The sequence below is a fragment of the Pantherophis guttatus genome, chromosome 2, assembly GCF_059756535.1.
Source record: "Pantherophis guttatus breed Tessera chromosome 2, ASM5975653v1, whole genome shotgun sequence".
Classification (NCBI taxonomy): Eukaryota; Metazoa; Chordata; class Lepidosauria; order Squamata; family Colubridae; genus Pantherophis; species Pantherophis guttatus.
In genome coordinates this window covers 164167724-164180145 of record NC_142064.1, presented here as the reverse complement: position 1 = coordinate 164180145, position 12422 = coordinate 164167724, and positions in this window count along the sequence as shown.

Here is a 12422-nt window from a genome sequence, read left to right as displayed (position 1 = left end):
ATGCTTTTCGTCTATATTAGCGTTCCCCCTGTTAGGTTGTGGCTAAGTAATATTCATAGTCCAGCACATCCCAGTGATCAATATGGTTTAGGATTAGATATTATTGCTTCTATGCTTTTACTGAACACAGAGAAATGAAAACCCACTCTCTCTTTTTCACACTTACTCACACGCACACATACTTACTTTCTGGTATTATTTAGATTCTCCACAAATCTCCTGGATTTAAGAAATAACCATAATACATGCACCAGGTGCAACCCAGTTCTTCTGTGGTGCTCATTTTGCTGCTGCCTGACAACCTTTATGCTCAAAGCTCAGCCTCCCCCCGCGTGCTATACGAGATTCAAGTAAGTAGCACATTTTCTCCCCTTTTAGAACAGGAACAAAATCAACAAAAAATAAATCATGGCCTATCTGTCTCGTGCCCAAGATGCCTTCAACACGAAGGATCAAACCTCTTTTTTGCCTCCTCTGTTTTGTGGAGGGGGTAAGGCTGTGTTTGCAAAGCACTGCTGGAACGGAGCCCTGATTTCTTCAATGTTGCCTCCTGTCTGCAGTTGCGCTGTTCTTAAAGGCCATATGAAAAAAAGAGAGCCACAAGAAGATAAGAAATAAAAAGAAGACCACTTTGAAAGCCAAGGACTGGCTTCCACTCTTTGGTGCTAGATATTCTGCAGGAATGGGTTTGTGTCCTATTTCAGAGCCACAAAGACTCAGGCCAACCCCTTCCCCTCCCCAAGCCAATTCAATCAACTATGCAACGAGTACAACATTGTGACCATGAGAGTTCTGGCCACTGACAGCTATGAATCCCACCACACTTACTGTTTCAGATTTTAAATTCAAGGGAATTGATTTCCTTGTCACATTAGTCTGAGTAGCTCTACAGGCTTTTAAAAATTAAGGGAGCAGGATTTCCTCCTCACCACACCATGTAAAAAGAAATTCAGTGAGGCAAGGACAATAGAGGTAGTCCTCAACTTACAATAGTTTGTTTTACTGACCATGCAAAGTTATAACGACACTGAAAAATGTGATTTATGATCATTTATGATCACCACCATGAGCCTTGGTGGTGCAGCGGACTAAAGTGCTGTTAAGTAGCACTTAGCTGCCAGCTGCCTGCAATTACTGCGAGTTCAATTCTCACCAGGCTGAAGGTTGCCTTCCATCCTTCCGAGGTAGGTAAAATGAGGACCCGGATTGTGGGGGCAATAAGCTGACTTTGTATAAAATAGAACACCGCTTGGGGGGGGGCGAAAGCCCTACTAAGCAGGTATATACAAAAGTATGAAGGTTATTGCTTAACGCATTGTAAGCCGCCCTGAGTCTCCAGAGAAGGGCGGCATAAAAATCAAACCAATAAATAAATAAATAAATAAATAAATTTTTCACAATTACAACCTTTGCCCATCCCCAGTTGCCAAGCATCTGAATTTTAATCATGTGATTCATATTTATGACTATTGCTATGTCCCAAGATCCTGCGATCACCTTTTGCGACCTTCTCACTAGCAAAGTCAATGGGGAACCCAGGTTCATTTACTAACTGGGTTATCAATTGTAATGATTCATTTAACAACAGTGGCAAGAAAAGTCGTAAAATGGGCCAAAACTCACTTAATAAATCTCTCACTTAATAGAAATTTTGGGTTCAATTGTGGTCATAAGTTGAGGACTACCAGTAAGCTGGGGGTGGGCACTTTGGCTGAAGGCACATTTGTGTCTCCCATTGGCCAGCTGAAATGGAATGGAGTCACCTTGTTGGGAACTCTCAGTATTGCAAGAATGGCCAGCAATGAGGTCCTTCACAAGGCAGAGCCAAAATGTTTTGAAATTTTTGTATGGTAAAACTGATTGCTGTATAGAAGAGTCCTCACAGTATTCGTTGGAAGGGGGAAAAAAGAAGAAGGAAGCTTAGACCAGTGTTTCTCAAACTTGACAACTTTATGATCTGTAGACTTCAACTTGAACTTGAGAAATGCTGGTTTAAACCTTTGTAGGAAGCAGCTGTTCTGCAGGTCCTCCCCTTCCAGCTTGGCCTTAGTTTTTAGAAGGGAGTTTCTAGCAGAATGAAGGGTAATTTTGCTCCTCTGTCTGGTAGCCCAGGACTTTTAAGAAACTGCTACAAGCCACCCCAGCACCCTGGTAACAAAAGAAAGGCACCCAATTCTCTCATTGCCTTAAAGGCCTAGTTGTTATGATATTATAAAATGTCAATTTTTCTAGTCTGGGAGAATTGTAAATTTTATTTAAATTTGAAAGCAGGGAGGGGGGTTTACTGGTTAGAATTTACTTATTTAGAAAACATGCTAAGAAAATCTTCTGGGAAAAGATGAACATTCATTTCTGCATCAAACCTTGGCTAGAAAAGGTCTGTCTATAGGGCATTTATGTAATGTGTCATTATAGCAAGAGACAAGGATTTACAAAAACAACGCTCTCAGCTTCTGAAGATGGAATCACAGCAGACTCACAGTGCTCTCTACTGTTCAAAGAGGAAAGAAGCAAAACATGAGAAGATTTTATGCTGGATATGAAAATATATAGGGCATTTTGCAACCTGGGGAAATCAGAAACAATAATGGTAGGAACTGGGCTCCTATTGTCCAAGAGGGTGATGTATACTGGAACACCCTTTCCTGCCTGCACAATGGCATGAAAAGCACAGAACTCTCTGACTCTTTCTTTTTCTTTTGTTTATAAGATTTGGTTCCTATACTTTTCTTTCTTTGGACAGTTGAAGCAATTGCATTTACTTGTTCTGCTTCATTCTGCTGCTTCTTCTGTTAGTACTGTGTTAAGTACTGTATATGGAGCCTTACACAATTATACAGAGATCTCTGTTCTAGTTTAAAATAAACAATCAGGAAAACATCATGGAAGGAAGATAGGAGGACAGATGAGAAGGACTTCCAGATAATCCTTTGCACGAGCAGACAAGTTAATGTGACTCTTCTAGGCCTACCTGGGTATAGAGTATATAGAGATAGGATGGTCGGATGCAGTGGGGGGGGTTTCTACCGGTTCGCCCCAGCAGTGGCGGGAGGCTCCGCCCACCCACCCGGACATCATCACTGACGCTCTGCACATGCGCAGAAGCGCCACAAGCGAGCAAAGAGAGCACACATACATGCTCCCGGTTCCAAACCAGTAGCAAAGGTAAGTGGAACCCGCTACTGGTTGGATGCCCCCATTCCAGTGGTGGATTGCCCCCGGTTTGGACCGGTTCGCAAGAACCGGTAGTAAAACCAACGGGAGGCTCAGCCCACCAACCCTGACATCATCAGGAATCTTCTGCGCATGCACAGAACCATGCGAGCAAAGCAAAAGCATGCGCATGGCCCTGTTGCAAACCAGTAGTAAGGTAAGTAGAACCCACCCCTGCCCCATTCCTACCAAGACACTTTTCCACTCTAGTGTAGGACCTCAGGTCTGCTGTTTGGTTTTTGACTATAAAGATAGAATGATAATTCTCTGGGTATATTGTTCATCCCACAATCTAGCAATTTCCCTACCTGTAACAACAATGTACAGTTGGCGATTGTATGATTAAGTGGGCACAAAATTTTGAAGAACCAGTGATGTTGGAAACATGGGAAAAAATTTGGGTTCAGAATGTTAAATTTACACAGTCGCAGAACCTGAGGGAAAATTTTTATAAAATGTTTTATAGATGGCATTTAGATCCCAAAAAGTTGTCATGTATGTACCCTAATGTTCAGCCAAAATGTTGGAGATGTGAATGTTTGGATGCTACGTATTATCATGTTTGGTGGACCTGTAGGAAAGTTAAGGCTTTTTGGATAAAAATTTGGTGGGTCATGCAGAATGTTTTGAAGAAAAAAATTCAATTCTCTCCACAATTGTTTTTATTGGGTATAGTTAAGGGTTTTACATCGGGTGAAACAAAACTGATATTGTATATGATAACAGCAGCAAGATTGTTGATAGGTAAATATTGGAAAAATGAAGCTTTGCCCACTATTGAGGAATGGACTTTGAAGATGGCCAGTTTTGCAGAGATGGCGAAGATTTCAGCATACTTAAAAGACTGTTCACAAGAGACTTATGAATGGGAATGGAAAAGGTGGATAGAATATGTTCAGAACAAATATCAAACTAGAAAGTATCAAATAGCTTTTATTTGAAAATAATGTATTAGAAATATTTTAATGGAACGAGGGTAAAAAGAAAAATTATAAAGGGGAGGGAGAGGTTCAAGTTTTTACACAAGTTTTATATTAAGGGGTTTTTTTTCTCTTTCTTTTTCTCTTTCTTTACCAGATATGAGTATAATATAGGGAAGTCTGGGGGGAGGGGAGGGTTAGGGAGGGTTAGGGAGGTTGGGAAGTTTGGGGTGGGTGGTGGTGGGGGGGAAAAGGGGTGAAAATGTAATTGTAAAACTTTTGCAATAAAAAAAAAAACAATGTACAGTTGGCCTTGGGAAGTTTTTAGAGAGTTGAGAAGGGAGAAACAAAGGAGGACTTGCAGAAAAGATTACTCAGTCCAGAGATAGAAGGAAGCATGAAAAAGAAACTCAAAGTTACCCCACCTTGACTTGGGTTAGTATAAGATGGGATAGAGAGAAATTTGGAGAGGCTCTCAAGAGTCTGTTATCTCACTACAATAAAAGACATTTCTGGAATAATTTCCATGCCATGCCTTGACTGGGCCTACTTTAAAGGGCTGACATCAATCAAGGTTTTTTTTTCCTTTGACCTTAATACAAGCTCTTTTTTCCTTTCTCTTATTTGTTTGTTTGTTTATTAATAAATTAATTACATTTATCAGCCACCTATCTCACTATCAGGCAACTCTAGGCAGCTTACAACAAAGTAAAAATAGTAGTAATATAACCATTAAAATGAAGAATTATAGTACCATTATGCTTTGATACTGTAGTGGTTAAGGGAAAGAGAGTATATTTTCATTCCTAGTTTTGCTGGAGATCACAGAAGTTTTGTAACAAGAATGAACTGCTTCATAGAAGCAATCTGTAAATTTACAGATTTAGAAAGTTTTAAAAAGGAATGGGAAATTTTGCAGTACTATGGGAAACCTAGGAAAACAAAGACAGATTCATTCTGAAAGCCAAAACTGAAATGTGCCCACTGAGGAATGTAAGGGTTGAATGGAACAATGAATTTCTGAGGGGATGGAAAAACAAAGATGAAAACTTAATTGATTTAACAGGCCATTGTTGGCATAAGCAAAAGGTAATTTAAAGCTTGGTAGCTGCTGACCCATTATCAGCCCCAAGATGTAAATCAGACTAAGAAATCAATTTTATAGGAGGCTAAACTACTTTTACTAAGACTTTACCTTTACCTACCCGTGTTTTCCCAAAAATAAGACCCTGTCTTATATTTTTTTGAACCCTGAAATAAGCGCTTGGCCTTATTGCCATGCACTCAAAAGCCCAATTGGGCTTATTATCAGGGGATGTCTTATTTGGGGGGAAACAGGGCACTAAGACTAACTAGAATAACAGAATCTTCCAGTCCAATTATGATTTATCTCCTCCCTTTCCTATATTCAGGTGATCCAGGGGAAACAAAGACATTTTTATATTCCTTGATTTTTTCACTCCTTGTTGCTTTGATAATGGATCTCCCCTCTATCAAGCCATCTTCCTTACTGTCTACACTAGTGGAAAACTAGTGTAGCCCTGGTAGCGCAGCAGACTAAAGCACTGTTATTAACATCAGCTGCCTGCAGTTATTGCAAGTTCAAATCTCATCAGGCTCAAGGTTGACTCAGCCTTCCTTTCTAAGGAAGGTAAAATGAGGACCCAGATTGTGGTGGCAATAAGATGACTTTGTATAAATATACAAAAGTATGAAGGCTATTGCTTAACGCATTGTAAGCCGCCCTGAGTCTTCGGAGAAGGGCGGCATATAAATCAAATTTAAAAAAAACCAAACAACATAGGAACCTGGCAGTCCAGGGTAGTGATCAGCTGCTGGAACTATTGCAGAATGATGTTTCCCTAGGGAGCCATACTTCTCCCACCCTTCTGACATTTTGTAAACAGTGTAAGACCTGGTTGTCCCTCCAGGCCCTGGTGTGTGATAGAGGTTGAGCCCCTTGGGTTGCTTACCATTGGCAGTTTGACTTTTATGGTTTCGTTCAGGTTAGGTCGTTCAGGTCTAATATTTTTCTTGACATATAATATTTTCTTTAAATTGTGCCAGTCTGTGACTGTAATAAAGATTGAATTGAACTATTTTAATGATTATATGTAAGTCACTCAGAGTTGCTATAGAACTATAGTCCCTCTATGTACATGGTGTTCTACGTCCTGGTATTTGTATATGGTGGGGTATGCATTGCTTATAACTGATATTCCATTTTTCTTCCTTAGCACCATAAGCACCATGTACATTTTCTGCATGTACATTTAGCACATATGCTCCCTACATTTGCAGGCACTTAGAAAGTCCTTGAAAAAATGCAAACGATGGAGTTCTAAGTAGTATTAAGCAGAAAAAAAACCTCCCTGCGTTTCCCCCCCTTATCAGTTCTTATTTTGTTTGATGAAAGCAATTTGGCTTTTGAATTTTCCATCCAGGGATAAAGGAACCTTAGTGAAATACTTATGGATGGACTGTGGTCTCTTGCACTTTTTAGTTATGAGGTTTTTCATTGTTGAATTCTCTCTCTAGCAATCCGAAAGCTTTGTGGCGTCTTTCACAGCCGTTAAATCCTAAGGAAAACATTACTAAGAACTGTTTTCCTTACTCAGGTTGGGGAAACTGGACAGCCAAGGAGGGTGTAGAATGACAGAAAGATGCCTATAGTCTTTTAATAATCCCCAGAGTGAGAGCACCCTCCACCAACTTCAGCAGTTAAGGGAAAAAAATATCATCATGATAATTCAAAATAATTTCTCAAGCACTGTGAGAATAAGAGAAAAAACAGGAGAAAAACATTTCTGAGAATGTGCAAGATTGATTTTGGCACAGTCTTAGTTCTACCTACATCTGTGTAAATCCGTTATCATAAAAGGAATTGGAACATTCATAAATATTTCCAGCAGATGGCAATAAAGTCAGTTTAAAGAAAAAGGCAAAAAAATATGTCACACCTAACTACTGTCTGAGGTTTGCTATCCCTTGAATATTCTTCCATTCACCTCTCCTTTTACTGTTCCCTTCCTTATGTCTCTGCTACTGACAAAAGCAGTGTGCATAGATAATGCTCCTTTCTCTGTATTTGATGTTTCATAAGGTCGTCTACGATCCATAAAAACACACCCAGTGATAACTAGGGTAGTCTTCAAGAAGCTACAGCTTTAATATTTGTATTAAGAAAACAAAATAACCCAGACAACACGATGTTTATTACACACTAAATAAATGTAATAGTAGAAAATTAATAAAACTTATTTTTTTTTTTAAAAAAAAAGAAGCTACAGCTTTATTGTCATTTTCAGTTAAAAAAGAAGTAGGCATGTCAATTCACCCCATTTCAGCTTTTACCTTATACAGAGAAAAAAATTATTCAACTACACATTTCTTTTTTTTCACAGAAATTCTGCTCAAAGTAAAAGTCTGTAGAGATTCTCAGTCATCCAGGTCATGGTTGTCCCAAAGGTGCTTTTAGGAGGCAACTTGACTTTCTTGTGCTCAAGAAAGTCCAGTTGCCTCCAAAAAAAAGCACCTTTGGGTCTGCTCAAAGTAGTTATCGATTTCCTGCATTTGAAAAGAAACTAGCTTTTTTCCTATTTAAATTTAGACTTCAATACCTACAATAGAGCAGTAGCCGATATGGACAGTATACTGAGGCTTTAATAAATTTCACATTTTCTATATGTAGGCAATCCCCCCCCGTTTCTCCACGATGTATATATATATACACACACACATACAAGCACAGAGACATATATATTCTAATTTGTTTATTTTCTAATAATTAGAAATCTAGGCTTTTAAATCCATTTTTTTATCTTTATAACAACCTTGTGAAATAAAATATGTTGGAAAATTATTAACCGACAAAGCCTAGTAAACTATAGAGCAGAATGGAGATTTGAACCTACCCCACCCTAAAATCCAGCATTTTAATCTCTGTGTCATATACTATGACATATTCAAAGCTATCTGGCTTTAAAATGGCAGATGCAACTAGGTAATAAACCCATGCCCCCTTTTAATATGCACACACACACACACACACACACACACACACACACACACACACATATAAAGAAGAATAGGGCTTAGATCATTCAGACACACTCACCATTTTGAAGCCAGTGGACATTGCTGACTACATATATTTATATCGTAAGTGGTAGGGCCATCAAAACTTCTAAAATGTCTGGCTCCTTTAATAAATACCACAGAGATGCCATACTCATAAAAGTTCCATAGCACGCAGTGTCTCAATAAAGGTCGGATTACTAGATTGGCACCAGATTGAATAGAGCTCACTAAGAGCAACACAAGCTCTCTTTTATGGGGTAACGAAAGTGAGGGCAATTCAGCCTCCCAACCTGCCAGGGTGAGGGCCAAAACAACGGAGAGGTTGCTCTCTACACGATATAAAAGCACATGATTGAAGCAGAATGATTGCATAGTAAAATCCTTCTCTGTAAGCACCCATTGGCTGGGTTCACACAACACACACACACACACACACACACACACACACACAGTCTTTTGAAAGCTCAGTTAATGAGCAGAGTTTGTCTTGGTGACAAATTCCAGCTTCAGGAAATCCAGAATGGAAGCTATTTGGGTTTGGATGAGACCATATATTGTGAAGCTTTAACAGCTGCACATAATGGGAAAAACTGGTGGTGAACATGTACTCTTTAATGGAGTTTAGGTTTAACATGCCCAGAATACTTCATGGGGCTATTGTAAATAGAGTAGCTGCTGGAGTGTCCTATATACCATCATGAACTGTGTAAGAAAAGAGATGGAGGAAATTATCCAGTTCTTTAAAAAAAATGAGGAAAGCTAAATCTAATCAATGTGAACTTTGGGAAACAGAAGTATTTCTTTCCTAGCAAGATTTATCTCTTTTTTTATAATCAATGGCCTCTCAGCCATTTGACTAGAATTCCTTTTTGCTCTCTTTGCTAGAGAAGTAATCCTGAGCTTGTGTTCTCCAAGAAATACATTTTTTTAAAAAAAATTGAATATTTCAATTGGGTGGCTGGAGAAAGAATTATCTTGGAAATTTTACAACTATCAAGTCAAGGTTTTTATTGTAGCTAAAAGAAGCAGAGTTTCAGTGGCCTCTTTTCCTGTCAGAGAAATTTAATAGATTGCCTGAGAGATGGGGGTTGGGTTGATATTTTGCATTAAGCCACCTAGGTTTCAACCATGATTTCTTGAACAAGCTAAAACTAGCTGGGCTGATGCAACATTGTGACTTAGCATGGTGTGGAAACACAGCAGGAGGTTGCATTTTCAGGTCACATTAAACCAAAATTGGGCAATGTTTTGGTGGTTGGTAGGCATGCTAAATTCAGGACAACTGAGAACTGAAGTGAGGAAACAGATGATGATAAGACAATAGGCCATGTCATGCCCATACATGAAGGAACCAGATCTTTTTGATTCTCCTGGTTTATGTGAAAAATGGGGTGGTATTTCTTTTTCTCTGTGATAAAGCTACAGCTTTTGTCACTCAGAAGTGTGAAAACTAAAATATGGTGATTTTTAACAGCTGTGGCCAAAAGCATGCTGTGAGTCACACAGAAAAATATTTTTTTTTTAATTAACTAATTGAGGTTTGAAACCTGGGGCTTCACAGCAGCAACATAGCTTATACCTGCATGAAGCCTTAAGGCTGGTTTAGTGGCAAAACACCTGCTAACCTGCTCACAAGTCCTGCCTCCGATGAGCCCCTCCATGGCCTAATTCCCCACACTTAGTGTAACATGTGTCTATGGCTTCCTCCAGCTCAAGGAAATCAGATCAAAGGTGTAACTTGTTTTATTTGTTTACAGTGCCAGAGTCTTTTCTTTTTCCTTTTTTTTTCCTTTTGGTGGATGAAGTCAGAATCTGATGTTTGTACATGATGCTAAATTTGGCTTGCTAAGCCTAGCTTGTTCCTGACCACATTTACAGCTATGTTTGTAAAAGTATTTTTTTCCTTGTCAGTTACTTTCCTTTGAAACTTAACACTTCTCTGCTTTTAACCCAGGCTGCTACTTATGCACCAGAAAGAAACAAGGGTACTGTATAGCGTAAACATGTATATTCTCATGTGCACATAAATGTAACAGTGTAACTTTAAGACATATTGCATATAATACACAGTGGCAGATGAAAGCTTCATAACCAGAGACCAGGAGGAATCCGTGCAGAAGAAAAGTAAACACCTTAAGTTGTATTGTTCCCATGCTGTTTTCCTAGCAATGTTGTGAAAGTGGCTTGTTCAGAATGTTTTTTCCACTTTCCAATCTAGCCAAGACAGCCAGTGTGGTATAATGGTTATGGCACCAGGCTAGAAACTGATAGACTGAATTCCTGTCCTGCCTTAGGACTGACTTGGGCCAGTCAGTCTCTCTCAGCCCTGGCATGAAGGTAATGGCAACTCACATTTATAATCTTGCCAAGTAAAGTGTAGGAACATGTCCAGGCAGTCACCAGAAGTCAAAACTGGGTCAAAGGCAGAAAAAAAATGTTTAGCCAATAGCCCTGGAGTTCTAGGCAATCGTCATCCAAATGCTAACCAGAAGTAACCTTGTTTAGCTTCAGCACCCCTGTAAGATTCATTGAAGCGACAGGGGTATTTTGCCTGGTATGACAAGTCTTCTAATTGCAAAAGAGAGGAAAAAGCTTTGATCTAATTGGGCCAGCAGTTCATTTATGAGTCAAAGGGTTAGCAAAGTTTATAACTTTTTACCAACTACTGAAAGCATGACTTCACAGGACATAAAACTACAAGGGTTTTCATTTCATTTCATGACGAGTGAGATAACCCACATGGAGTACATGTGTTTTTCATTTATAGAGCATAGAACATGGAATCATAGGGCTGGAAGAGACCTCAGAGGTTTTTTTAGTCCAACTCCCTGCTCAAGGCAGGAGCACTAGCAATAGTACTTAGACTTACAGTATATACCGCTTTACAGTGCTTTACAGCCCTCTCTAAGCCATTTACAGAGTCAGCATATTGCCCCCAACAATCTGGGTCCTCATTTACCCACCTCAGAAGGCTGAGTCAATCTTGAGCTGGTGAGAATCGAACTGCTGGCAGTGAACACCATTTCCCATTTGTAGGAACATCTTTTTCACCTACTCCTGGCTTATGTACTCTCCTACCCCAAAGTCATTTCACAGCAGCTTTAGATTGCACCTTGACAGCTCTCACCCTTAAAGCCCCCAATGCCAAATAATAAGGTAAAGGTTCCCCTCGCACATATGTGCTAGTCATTCCCAACTCTAGGGGGCGGTGCTCATCTCCATTTCAAAGCCGAAGAGCCAGCGCTGTCCAAAGACATCTCCGTGGTCATGTGGCTGGCATGACTAAACATCAAAGGCGCACAGAATGCTGTTCCCTTCACACCAAAGGTGGTCCCTATTTTTCTACTTGCATTTTTTACCTGCTTTCGAACTGCTACGTTGACAGAAGCTGGGACAAGTAACAGGAGCTCACCCCGTTACGCAGAACTAGGGATTCGAACTGCTGACCTTTCGATTGACAAGCTCAGCGTCTTAGCCACTGAGCCACCGTGTCCCTAACAATATATCCCAAATATATCCCCCCCCCCAAAATGGCTGGAGATTTCTGGGTTATCTTTGGTCATCTGGAGGTGAATTTATGATCTTAAACAGCATTCACAATACTGAGACCACTTTGAAATGGCTTTTGAAACTTTGGGGGAAGATGATAGTGATAGAGCCAGGACTTGTTTGACTTTTAGAGTGTAAGAGTGTGTGTGTGTGTCCCCAGGCATTTTTTTCTGCCTTTATAGGGTAGTTTAAAAATGTTAACATATTTAGTACTAGATAAGTAGAAAGATTACAGAAAATGTCAAATATAATTTGTGTAAGCAACTGAAAGTGATGTATAAAAATGGTTCATCCTAAATTTATGAAAACATGGATAGTCTAGACAAACTAGGAAGTTATTTTGAGATTGTGATGTAATCTTCATGATGACTGTAATTCTCTAATCTATAATCTAGCTTTCCCAATTGAGAAATATAAAGGTTTTCCTTTACATTTAGAATCCTATGTTCAGCTCTGGTCACTAAACTTCAAAAGGTTTTCTCAAGTTTACCCCTATGTAGAGAATTACAAATTTTTTTCACTTTCTTTTTTTTTCTTTCAAAAATACAATTACAATAAAGTTTGTAGTGAACATGTCTGTGATAAGAAACCAGCAAAAGAAATGGTGGGAAAACCCTTATAAGAAAAAAGACATCTACACCCCTCTAAATTTCAGTGCCT